This window comes from Triturus cristatus, chromosome 1_2 (genome assembly GCF_964204655.1).
Source record: "Triturus cristatus chromosome 1_2, aTriCri1.1, whole genome shotgun sequence".
Taxonomy (NCBI): domain Eukaryota; kingdom Metazoa; phylum Chordata; class Amphibia; order Caudata; family Salamandridae; genus Triturus; species Triturus cristatus.
In genome coordinates this window covers 108,360,471-108,373,928 of record NC_140580.1, presented here as the reverse complement: position 1 = coordinate 108,373,928, position 13,458 = coordinate 108,360,471, and positions in this window count along the sequence as shown.

Sequence of the window (13,458 nt, the reverse complement as noted above, 5' to 3'; positions counted from 1 at the left end):
TCCGTATCTACATGCGGACTCAGGTAGAATAGAGGTAGTTGATACTTTTCCCTACCTGGGGGTCCTTTTTGATAAAAATATAGCATGGTTAAAGCTGGTGGAAGCAAGGAAGTTGGTAATGGAGAGAAGTCTCTCGGCCACAAAATCTTTTACTAAAAAACTGGGTGTAAGACCATTACTACCAATCAAGAAAATTTACCAGGCCAAAACAATACGGCAGTAACATATGGGGCTGGCGTTTGGGTTACGGTAGCGATAAGACGCACTTCAAACTATTGAAAATAATTTTTTGAAGTCCATAGTGGGCCTCCCTCTCTCTTCCTCTAATTATATCTTACATTTGGAACTGGGCCTGCCGTAAATTGCAGATTCGATTCAGTTAGCCCCAATTCTCCTGTGGCATTCAATTTGGCGGAGGGATACAGTGACCCTTACCCAAACTATAATAAGGAATTGCCTAAATATGGAAAACCACAGAAAGTCTAGGTGGCTTCGGTATGTAGTTAGTACTGAAGGATATTGGCCTTCCTGACCTTTTTAAGGACCCGTTGGCATGCAGAAAGGTTTCAAAGCAAAAGGTCATCAATATGTTTTTATCGACGGCAGAGTATAAGCGAAAGGAAAAAAACAAGAAAAACAGGCAGTCCGTACATATCACCAGAGCTCCCTACTGGGAAGGTACTTCTACCTAGCAAATGTCACTAGTGCACAAGACAAATTCATACTACTAAGTTTTCGTATGAACATGATTCTGTTGATGTTAGGTTTTATCCAGAAAACACTTATTATCACTCAGATTTAAGTGTGTACCTGTGTGATAACCTCTCAACACAAACTGAATTGCACTTAGTCCTGTTCTGCGGGCTCTATGAGAAAGAAAGGAATGACTACCTCATACCAATTTTAAAGTGTCAAAATTTCACACAATCCCGGGTCGCATTATATTGTTTCAAATTGTTATCTGACCCACTGATCTGCATCTCGGTAGCCAGGTTCTTATGAGCCTGTATGAGAAAGAGGAAGGGGGGGTTGTAAATAGGATTGGGCTTGCTATGCTGTAATCTTGTATAATACGTTTGGGGCTGTTGGTTGCGGTTGATTTTTATCCAAGATGAAATATGTATTATTTACTGTTTTATCATGTATTTATATTCGCTTTTATGATCGTTTTTTACTGGATCGAATAAAGAACCAATTTGAAAACAATGCTGCAACATCATTTTATCTTTCATTTGCTGGCTCTGAGCCAAGCAGAGGGGCGGCGCTCTTCCGCCATTGCAGAGGAGCCACCGCTGACTTCAGGGCCTGAAATGCATAGAGTATACAATTTAGTACTCCCAGGAATGGAACCAGATTGAGTTTACAACACTTTAATGGATTAATTATTAACCATGCATTAGTAAAGATTCTCTTCCAACACTCATGAATCCTAATCTTGTAAATATTCCAAAATGCGTTTAATAGTGATGCTTTCGAATCTGTACTCAAGCAGTGCCCTCCTGGACTCTTTGTCAGGGTACAGATTGCCATGGTGTAACCTGGCAGAAGGACATAAGCAACAACATCCTTTGGCACAAGTATCCCTGCACATAATGTTCCACACAGGTCCATCACAGCATCTGGCGACTATCCATCATAATCCAACAGTAAACAATGCACTAGCCTGTTCCAACACTGCACGCCACTAAATGTTATTGATTACATATAAGCAATACAAAGCACAATAAATACAAAATCAACAGACCTCTTTACATTCATTCAATAAGTACCCTTGAACTACCTGTGTGCAGTCAGAAAGCACTATAAAACGTAGTGACTGCATATAGATATTAGTATAAAAAATATATTGCGTATTACGTGAGTAAGCCATTTTATTAAATGCGTGCCTGTGGTTTCAAAGCTCGTATTTCCCAGAAAGGAGGTCTAACAGTGCATTACTTCCCATAATTCACAGTGCTGAATACATTTGTAGGAGATTTAGCTACCTTAAAGCAATAAAAAGTTGAAGACAGCATTTCTCTTTCTTTCAGTGCTGGTAAAAATACTTTTGCAGTGATAGTGCAGCACTTAGACCATTAATCAGCATGCCTGACAAGCACACCCTTGCAGTCCCTTCCTTGATGGAAGCATCAACCAATGAGTCCTTCACAGTTTTTGAAAAGAAACATTGTAAACTTTAAACTTTGTTAGAGAAAATGTACAGTTTTTCAGATTGCACTTTATTTTTCTTCTTTATACATATCTCGCGAAACCTACCCTATAGTGGGAATGTACCTCAAAAGAAAAGCACATTGTAGAACGCATGTTTTCAATTTCCATATTTTGAGACTTGCATTTGAACTTTTATTTCTAATAATACACATTGTTGCATAAAACGCATTTTAAGTATTAGCACATTGTCCTCAACGGAAACACACATTTCCTAAAACATTAACAGTCATACTTGTAGTCTCAAGCAAACAACGAATAATAAATGGATGATGCTCGACTGCTCTAAACGTTCTAAACAGTACTAAAGTCAAGTAATAAATCTTGTAATATTAAAAATTACCTTTTTTTGCATTATATGTTTATTTTGAGGTAGCTAGCTTGAAAAACTGTTTTCTTGAAGTGCAGCTAACAATGGGCACTGGTTGGAATTAAAATGTTTTACGTTTTCCTTTCATGAATAAATTGTGAGAAAACTCTGGACAATTTTGAGGGTCAGTGAAGATATGTACATCTGTAGCTATAGTCTTTGACACATAATTATGGATTTATAATCTTTGCTATATAATTTGTAAAATCTGCAGATATGTTGTTTCTTTATCAAACTGTTGAACATAATGCTGCCATGTAATGCCGTACACAAGTTGCCTTTTTTGCCACACAATTTTGATAAACTTGCCACATAATCCTAGTTGCCCTGACAGCGATAAAGCTCTGCAGAACAGTTTGGGGCTGTCATTATGATGATGAAACCCATATTTCACAGTGAAAGATAAAATATTGCAATATTTCATGGTTTCCTGTGAAATACTGTTTTTTATACCACTGCCTTTTGTGCAGTAGAAGCAAGCAAGCTTGTCATTTATGCATATACATATAAATAGTTGCCACTGTATAATTATGATTCAGCTGCACTTTCCAGTGAATTTTGTTTATTTGCCTATAACCTGTGGCCCTGTGGACTGCTTTGCCTGAAAGTGTACAGTCTACTTAGTTAGCTAAGGTTTGGCACGCTAAGTTTCATGAAGATCTATTCGGTTGAGGAGAGGGAGGAGAAAGGGAAAGTTAGGGAGATTAAATATCTCTCTCTCTTTCCTTCCAGGCTAAAAAATATGCTGTTACTGTAGAGCAGAGATTATGCACAAATTCATTTATTTAGGGCAAAAAGAAAACAATGAGTAGTGCATTCCGGCATAACGCCTTACTCACAGCCTGTACGTTTATGCAACAGAGTACCTTCTCTTTAAATCCAGATCATAAATGAAAAAAGGACACAACATATATGTGTGTGTGTGTGAGTGTGTGTGTGTGTGTATATATAATGCTGAAGGTGTACGCAATCAGGCTGGAATTAACTTCTCTGCACCTACTTGTGGTCGGGGCTCCTCTGTTCCTGCAGTAACCTGTGATGTTCGAGGGACTGAATGGAGAATGCTGATACATATATATTACCTACTAGGTAGTTATAGTTAGGACCTATTTTCCATAGGAAATTATATATATATATATATATATATATATATATATATATATATATATATATATATATATATATATATATCACCAACTCCGCAGTCGAACAGCAGCACAGCACATACGGACACGGACCAAAGGATAGGTGCAGATTAATTTATTTTGTGCAGTATGTCGCCATAACGTTTCCGCTCATCCGAGCCTTGTTCACATGACAATGTGAATCTGTTGGCCCACAACTTTTAAAGTGACAGTGCTAATTTTCAAACTGAACCATGTGACTGAGTTTAGGATAGAGGTAGAAGACATACTGTGGCGCCAAGTTGAGGACATGTAAAGAAATATTATTTTAACAATTAAAAATGTATACCTTCACAATAATATATATTTTTTGCATATCGGCAGATAACCTTGTAATGTGCTAAAGTCCAGTTAAATTGTGCAAATACGCAAATTGTGCAAAAATAGACGCTGTTGTATATAAAGCGTAGAAATGGCTTTCTTTTCTAAAAACTTCCGCCCAGTTGTTTAGTGCACAGAGCCTGCAACTCATTACAATACACATTTTTCATTTCATAATGTTAGAAATAATATTCGAATTATACCTCTTGGTATGAACTAAAGTGCAAACAGGGGTATTTAGGAAATAAGTCATGTTCCCTTTTTGTGCATATATATATATATATTTATTTTTTTTCCTTCCCAGAGCAGATTTGAATGCTAGGCTAACAGCATGGGAGACGTTGTACTAGCCACTGTGCTATCAAGGCTCTATTCAATAGAGGGAAACATTCAGTTACTTCATATAACCTTTACAGAAAAACATCAAGCCCTAGTGGACAAATGAGCAACAGTTATGGTAGACCATAATTGTTCTATATTTTATAGCATTTTTCAGTCAAAACCCAACATATAAGTGCTACAGTGTGCTGTGGTAACTACACTACCGCAGTTGCACAGGCTATTTGGAAACAAGTAGTATAATATACAGTAAACATCCGGTAGAAACTGGTAACAAATAAACACATCATGTTACATTATGTATATCTGTGTAGCGTACTATCGACCAGGGTGTATCTTGGCACTGAGCAGGCGTTCTTGCCTAACTGAACCTAGGGTGGGGTTATTTGAAGAGCCAGGTCGTCAGCTTTTTGTAGAACTCAAGAAGTGATGAGAAGGGTTTGATATGTGTTGGAAAGTCTTTCCACACTTTACGAGCGATGTACGAGAAAACCCGGCCTTTAGATATGTTTCTATAGATGTATGGGATGTGTGCGAGTAAGAGTTAAGCAGAGCAGAGGTGTCTGGATAGTTGGCAGACGAAGATGCAGCTGTTCAGGTGGGTGGGGCTTATGTTCAAGTCAAAGAACTTTATTTGATAAAAAAAAAATCATAAAGGCTTACTTTATAAATATTTGTACATTGTACATAATAAAATAAATTGGTAGATCAGCAATTTCATCAACATCTTGATAACAACAGTTAGACGTGTCCTATACCAATGGAAAAAGCCCAACTTTTTAGAGCTCACAAGAGTTTATCAAATTTCAGGAAGCTTAAATAATTATTAAAAGCTGATAATAGAATTCATGTTAACAACATATTGTTCAATCTTAAGAGAGACAATAATAAATTGAGTTAAAATTGTGAAAAAAAGTCGAACATTTAACTAAAGGTGCAATGTGCATTATTGCAAAATGTTAACGCTAACATTTCATTCATGATACAGAAATTGCAATGATGGAACAACAATATCCTCATAGTTGACAACAAATCGTTCAATAGTAAATACTTGGGATGATTATACCCTGGATGGAAATGGCACTCACTATTTGCGGTAAGTATTTGGTAGCTCAATTATCACTTTAGGTGTGCAGGGAGGAGGTAATCATCCAACACCTCACCCTTCAGATCAACAGATCTGTACAAAATTTAAATCAAGCCCTGGCACACATTCACAATGATTATAACAAGTCAATAACTTAAATTTCAAGGCAAATACATAGAAAATATGAATAATTTAATGATTTTCTTATTGTGACTCCAGCCAACACGTGTTTCGTCGCTCGGGACAAGACACCCGCGACTTCCTCAGGGCTGGAAAACATATATAAAAAACGGAGTATAAGCCCAAAACATTCGGGCATCAGTAGTACAATCTTTATCATGTGAATTATATGTAGTCCCAACTATGCCCATCAGACCGCACCATATATCCCTAAATCAGTACAAATGCATCCAGCATAGGACAGTGAGATCTATTTATCGTGTGTCAAAACATTTTAAATAGTCATATTAATATATCAATTGATAGTGTCTAACATGCCAAGCCAACCAATATTGATGATCACCCTATGAACAAGGAAGGAGTGGACCAATAATAGGTATAGGGAATGGGAAAGAATAGTCATGCAACTCATTATCACCATTCAAATGACATTCCATATGCATATTTTATGAAGATGCGCTTACTGGGAGAACCCAGGCCTACCTTCAAATAAATGCAACAGTCTTATGTGCCTAAAATAAAATAGAAATCTATAAAGTGTACGTCTTATTAAGTATGCATTCATATAGATACCATACATAAGGTAAAGAACATACCTTCTGACTGGTTATAATTCTGTCCCAGCCTAACTATGGCTGGGCAAGTTGCAAGTATTCCACGAAAAGTCTTATTCTAGCATATATCTGCAAAAACATAACAAAGTCCTATTTAGAATAGTGGGGCATAACGCTCCTACTGGCAAATATTATCATAAAGCATAGTGTGCATGCTTTGTAGTTAAGCCTTGTGATGAAAATTTCCAATCATTGCACCTCCAGACGCATCCATTAAGTTACCCATTAACAGTTATCTGCCATTACAAGTTAGGGTTCCATTGCTACAAGCATTATGTGAGGGTGAGTATATTCCAATGGAAAGGTTCGAACTGTGACCATTTGGATGGTTCAAACAGTGACAAAGATCCAGAACCATAGGCTATAAAGAAGTCCCAGTGTATGAGACATAGCCATGGGAACACACTTACTAGTTCCCAGGTACACCAACTCTGTGCACGAGTGACCCGCGAGCTCACAGAAGACCCGTGTATTTAATAAAATAAGCTTACCAACGATGCACGATGTGAGGTAAATCTCGATGCACGATGTGAGGTAAATCTCGTGCTAGTGTAAGGGCTGTGTATTAGATCAGCCCGCGACGCGCTAAAAATCAAATAATACAGAAATTCAAGGTCCCTATTTAAAAGTAACCCAGTACATATTTAAATCCTAAATTCGCAAGCAAGTCCATACTTGTATTTAGCAGCGTTCTAGCCTACATCCGATCCCCGGCACCTCAGTATGGCCGCAATGGTCAGCCGGTAACCGGAAGTGCCTCTCTTAATGTTTGAGAGACCAAATGACTGGCGCGTGAAATGCAGCAACAACGATACCGATGTCGGCCGCCATCTTGGGTAGCTCACTAGATTTGTGTGATCTATGAGGCTAATCTCCGTTAGCCTAATCCTTCTTATGCTATATCTATATATGCCCAATCACCCCGACGACAAGATATTTTCTGTGTGTAAAATAATTTTAAAAACCACATATATTCATTAATTTTATAAGTTTGCCATAATATTTAATCTTGGTTGGTGCGGGCTAGTGGCATCGGCGATATCGATTCTGGCCACTATATTAAATTGGTAATCCAATCTTAATATTAACTGAGGCTGAATAGAAATATTATTCTGCAGAAATACATATACGTTGGTTATCTTCACCAACAAAACCATCATAATAGAAGTGATAAGCTTGAACATTTAGATCTCCACAGAATTAGTTTTTAATGTCTAGAATTATCAAAGTCAAAGTGTGCACGTATAGTTAAACGAGTTGGTTCATGCGCTGCCAGTTTGTGGGATGAGATATCTATTCAGGGTATTATTTGCCCCGGTTGCATCACAAGCCTAAAAATCCTGGATATTACCAGTATTTATCGTAAACTGGAGGGGAAGAGAAAGTGGATCAATATCTCTAAAATATGCATGTAGGAAGTCCCTCGATATTTGGAGGATATTTTGTGAAAGCGAAAGAAGCTTGAATTTAGGAGTATGTTTAAGGCATGTCCATAGTGAGTACATTATTGTTTGGCTCTATGTCACACCCCATCAGAATATGTATAATACAAAATATAATCTACAATAAGCCACTACATTTTGAAAAGCCCTAATAAACAGTACTTCTTATATAGTCCAGATTTATACAGAGAACATTGTGTCCTTAATACTTGATATTTGTTAAGTAATATATGCATGTTACAGTCATATGGCAATTGACAGTCCTGGTGTTTTACAACATTGTCAGTGCAATAGTATATTGTCGGATGTCACATGGGACGAGGGGATGATATTAGCAACACTTGATGTCACCTCCTTATATACAAACATTAGAACAGATCTAGGGATCGAAGCAGTTAGAAAATTCTTGAGCAAGAGACCAGCTACACAGTCGGCACATGTAGAGATGATCATCACCATGATTGACTTAATTCTCAAGAACAATGTGTTCCTATTTGAAACAAAGTGGTACAAACAAATACAGGGAGTCGCCATGGGCTCCAGGTTCTCTCCTTCGTATGCCAATCTATTCATGGGTTGGTTTGAGGAGGAGTGGATCTGGGGCCCAAGGGGTACCTCTTGGAATTAATCCATCATTTACTGGGGGCGCTACATCGATGATTGCATCATGATTTGGACAGGTTCCATGTCAATGTCCCAATGTCCCTGACTAGGCTAACAGGAGTACCATCGACTGACAAGCATCTATTAATTAGACCAAAACTTTCCCTCATGATTTTCACTTTGAAGCCCTGCCAGTCAACCCACTCCCATTTTAAGCTAAGACCTTTGTTCGAACCATGCTCGCTAGGAGCAACAGAAGGTTTCAGGTCCCCTGATCCAGATTTTATGTTTAAATGGGCTACTAAGGGGTAGTGGTCGCTAGCACAGTTTGGGGTTGCCTTAAAATTGGTAACCAAACTACTATAATGATTAGTTATTAGCATAAAATCAATTGTGCTTCACTTGACCCCTCCCATAAAAGTGGAATAGTGGGAGGAAGTATCTCTTACAGGCATGAAAACTAGGTAATTTGAGATAGCAATGTCATTTGGGATGTGTGCGGGGAAGAGTCTACCAGAGCAGAGATATCTGGATGGTAGGTGAAAGGATATGCAGCTGTTCATGTGGGTGGGGCCTATGTTGTTTGGTACCTTGAATTCCTGTGTGAGGAGTTTGAAATGACCACATTTGTGTATTGGGAGTAAGTGGAGCTCCCTAAGATGTGGCGTGATTTTCAATCTGTGTGGGTGGTTGAGGATGAGTCTGGCTGCCAAATTCTGGATGGTTTGTAGTCTTCTGGTTAGTTGCTTGGGGATTCCGTTGTAGAGGGTGTTCCTTGCTGATGACAAGGGAGTGAGCAACAATTGTCTGCTGTTACCTGGGAACCATTTTACGATCTCCTCAGTAAGTTAAGTGTGTGGAAGTTGGATGCAGTGATGCAGTGACTAGTGCAGTCATGTTCAATTTGCTGTCAGTGATGATTCCGAGGTTCTTGGCTTGGGTCCAAAGTCAGTCGGCCACCATTTAGAGTTCCATTAGGAGGTGTTTCTGTTGAAGATTACCACTTCTGTCTTGTCGATGTTGAGCTCGAGACTGGTGGACTTCCTCCATTTGGCAAATTCAGTCATGCAGGGGTGAACTTGTTCCTTGTGTGGGGGTACTTGCCTGAGAGGGAGAGTATGAGTTGTGTGTCTTTGCGTAGTAGAGGATGTTGATGTGTACACAGATGACATTGCCTAGCAGGGTCATGTATGCAAGGAAGAGGGTAGGGCTGAGAGATCAAATTTGAGGCGCTCTACAGATGAGTTTACGGGCTTCAAAAGAGTACGGTGCCAGGCTGACAGCTTGAGTTCTGTTCATCAAGAAGGAGCAGATCTAATGGAGAGCAGCTCTTTGGATGCCAATCTTGTTGAGGTGGCTGATTAGTATGGCGTGTGAGGCCATGTCAAATGCTGCAGAAAGGTTCAGGAGGATGAGGACATTGTCTTTGCTGTTCAGAATCAAGGGGATGTGTTCGGAAGCAGAGATCAGTGCTTTTTCCGTGCTGTTCTTGGGCCTCAAGACAGATTGTGTGATGTCAAGGTGCTGGTGACAGCATGACTTCATCATTAACACTTCGTCTGAATTAAGGAACCCTTACCACAAGTACTTAGATTGATGATGTACCTTGAGTCTAATTTTCTCAGTGTCATTTCCGTATAGCCTCCTCTGGGATTATTAACAATTTTATCTACATCAAACAATTTAATTTTCTTATAATCTGAATCATGTAAATCCTGTGTTGCGGGGATTCTGCTCATGCACATAACTATGCGCAGGAAACCAGGACCTCAGTGAATTGTGGTGTACCAAAAAACTCACCTTAGTACCCAGAACCCCTATCCGACTAGCATCAGTGTCTCATTCGCTCTCCGTACCACAGCGAAGCTACCAATGATTAGACAACCCAGAACAAGCGACTTAGGATACTCTCAGGAATGGTGGGAATCAAGAACACCTTTTCGTTTTTATTCACATATCAGTCCACAACGTGAGTAATCAGAGACACGGAAAAGTTTAAAATGTTTATTTTTAACTACGTGCTCTAAAATGCAGTATTTTGGCTAACATAAGCAAACAAATGATTAGAAATAAAACCATCAGCATTGTTACAATTCCATAAAACACAAAGGGAGAAATCATATTAAAATGATAGTGGAAACAGGTCCTATAGCACCTTGTGTACCACCCTCCCCTGGCTATAAGCTAGTTTTATAATAATAGAAGGTCTCTAGGTTTGAATGAGGAACCCCATACCGCCAAGATCAGCTTAGGTGAATCACATCACAGAATCAGCACTTCTCTCTGTGTCTGGAAAGGTTTTCTCCAAGTGTCTGCTCATGCATGCAATGCAATATTAAAAGGCACCGAGTTTCAGATATTTGCAGATATGTGCTTGTTGTGTCTGGAGCGCGGGTCGATCAAACTGAATCAACAGCATACATTGTTATTTGACCTTGAAGGCTTCTGTACTCAGTGTGCAGACTAAGGTCGCGGTGTAAGTCTAGGGATGTGAAAAACAGACCATTCTCATGTGAACAAAAAGCAAGCAAGCAATTTTACTTATAAAAACAGTTACATGTAGTGTCGTGTGCAAAAGCAGCAAAGTGGCAAAATGGCGTTTAACTTCTAATACGCGTATGCCAATATAACAATGTGTGCAAGCAGAACCCTGTCTCCACTACACCCTCCCCTGATCGGACCACGAACAAAAGGGAAGCAATTTAGGAACGCAGAGTTCAAGTTCGAGTGAGACAGAACCAAGTTCATAAATTTGCCTAGCTGGATAATTGGAAGTGATAAGTTCAAAGTTGCGAGCTAAAAAAATATAAAAACCCTAAGAAATGGCGGTATAACGCCGCTGCTTGGGAGATGTTTTTTTTTTTTAAAGTGAACACGCGTGAAAGATGGATCATAGCCAATTCAATCCATCAGTGTGTAGGCGCAGTATGTTGCAACTGCCTCTAAGAGAAAGTCATTGTCATCGTCAAAAAATGATTCAGCCTTCCAAGTTAGTAACAAAAACGAACATACATGTTCTTCAATAGCCGGAGTCTCTAGTACCATCAGAGGACAACTTGTGTGTTCTTTGAGATAACTTTGTGCCAGGAAGTCAAGTGCCGCTGCACATATGTCCCAATATCCTAGAACTCCATGCGCAGCAGCGCAGGCCATAATCCCAACGCCAGAACAGTCCAACTCATGAGCCACTAAGGGACTCATCAGTCGATCATAATCCGGGGCACCAGATACCAAATTGGAGACACACAAAGCCAGAGCCCATTCAAATGAACAATCCAGGCAATGGAAAACAGGTTGCACGCAAGTAAAGTATGAGAACCGGAAGGATAATCCATAGGCTACACTCAAAGTAGCCAGTGGTAGCGTTCCATAGTACTCAAGCATACGGTTAAGAAGCTGGAACAGCCGGAGCAGGCTGTCTCATGGCACAGATTGTACAGCCATTTTGTAGTAAACAAATCAACAGCAAAACTCCTGCAGCCAAGGCGAGGATTAATGGTAACCCACCGAAGACGCTGGAAAAAATAGAATGAAAAAATGCTGGTATCACACCAAATATTGTTTGGAACGAGGTCACAAGGCCGGTGCCCACAACTTTGAAAAAATGCGCCAAGCCTGTTGTTGACGAGGCATTGAATATAGTGTGAATCAGCGCGCCGAAATGAAGTGGGAGATCAGTATTTAAAAGCGCATGCACCTCTGTGCGTGTGTTAGCCACGTGAAGGACAAATGTTTCACGGGAAGAAGTAAGGGCGACTTCCTTTTGGGACAATAGAGCCCTTATTCTGCTCATCTTGTTGAACTCTGCTTTCAAGTTCGGTATGGAAGGCCAGATGGATATGTCGAGTCTCCCATGCGGGGGGGGGGGGGGGGGGGGGAAAGCACATTTTTACAGCACACTACACGTTGGGAGACAGTTATAATATATGGTATCCCGCAGCACGGTTCATTATTTAATAGCAAATAACTACCGTTTGCCAGTAACGTGAAAGTTGGTGTTATTGCTGGCACAGGATTTCCCTTTAAAATGCAGGCTAAATTCGGTGCATGAACATTGCAAGCGCCATGCAATTGTAAATTCTTGCACACTAATGAGTGATCAGGTGTGAAAGTGCACTCCTCTCCTTTTAAATAAACTTCTTTACCCTCTCTCAGGCACCTGTATGTGAATGGGAGTGACCAAACTTCATGGAGAAAAGCGCTACCCAATGGTTCATATCTGCCTAAGGCATAGTGTTTCATACATGAACTGAACTTAAACAATGGAAAAGGTAGTGTGATCAACCCATGAATAAGCCACACAGCCGAGTTCGATTCGGCCACAGAAAATGGTAAAGGTTCCAACTTTTCAATATGTAATAGAGAATATGTAGCATCCTTCATGGACATGAATTATTTTTGTTTTTTGTTTTTTATGTTACATACTAGAAGAAAGATATTTATTTTTACAAATGAAGTTTATATTGGGAAGAGCCTGCTACTGTACAAGACCAGCTGTAAGGATACCGGATGGTCCAACCAGTGCCTTCGTCTAATTTCCAGTTTCTTTAAGGGCAAAAGGCTCTGTAGTTTGTGTGCTTCAAGATGAGATTGGGTGAGATCTGAGTGGGCGAGGGGTAAACCATCCTTCTCTGGGGGTGGAGTCTTTGGCGTTTTTTGAAAAACATACCAGAGGTGAGGGGTGCAGGTTGGTGTCCCTTTTAAAAAATGCTGACAGTCTTGCTCCAGGAGTAACAACTACCCATTGTCTATGTACTGGTGGTAGGATGTTCTCCACCCCTGGAGTCTTGCCACTCAAGTTGTGAGTCTTCTTTTCTCCGTTTGGAAGATCTCTGAGCCCAGTTGCCTGCGGGTGCCATGTTCACATGGCCCGTGGGACCTCTCAGTTGGATTGCTGGTGCCTGACTCTGGTTTTCAGGGTGGATGGTTGTCTGTAGACAGGGCTGCCTTTGGTTCTTGAGCATCCATAAGCCTGGGACAGGAGCTGAGGCCAAGACGCACCAGAGATCAGGCCTTCGTATCTGCTCCACTTCATTACTAGCAAGCAAAGTCCTCGAAAACTCCCTGACGGGTGTTGTGGTGATGGTGGTGGTGGTTCGGTTGCATGGTA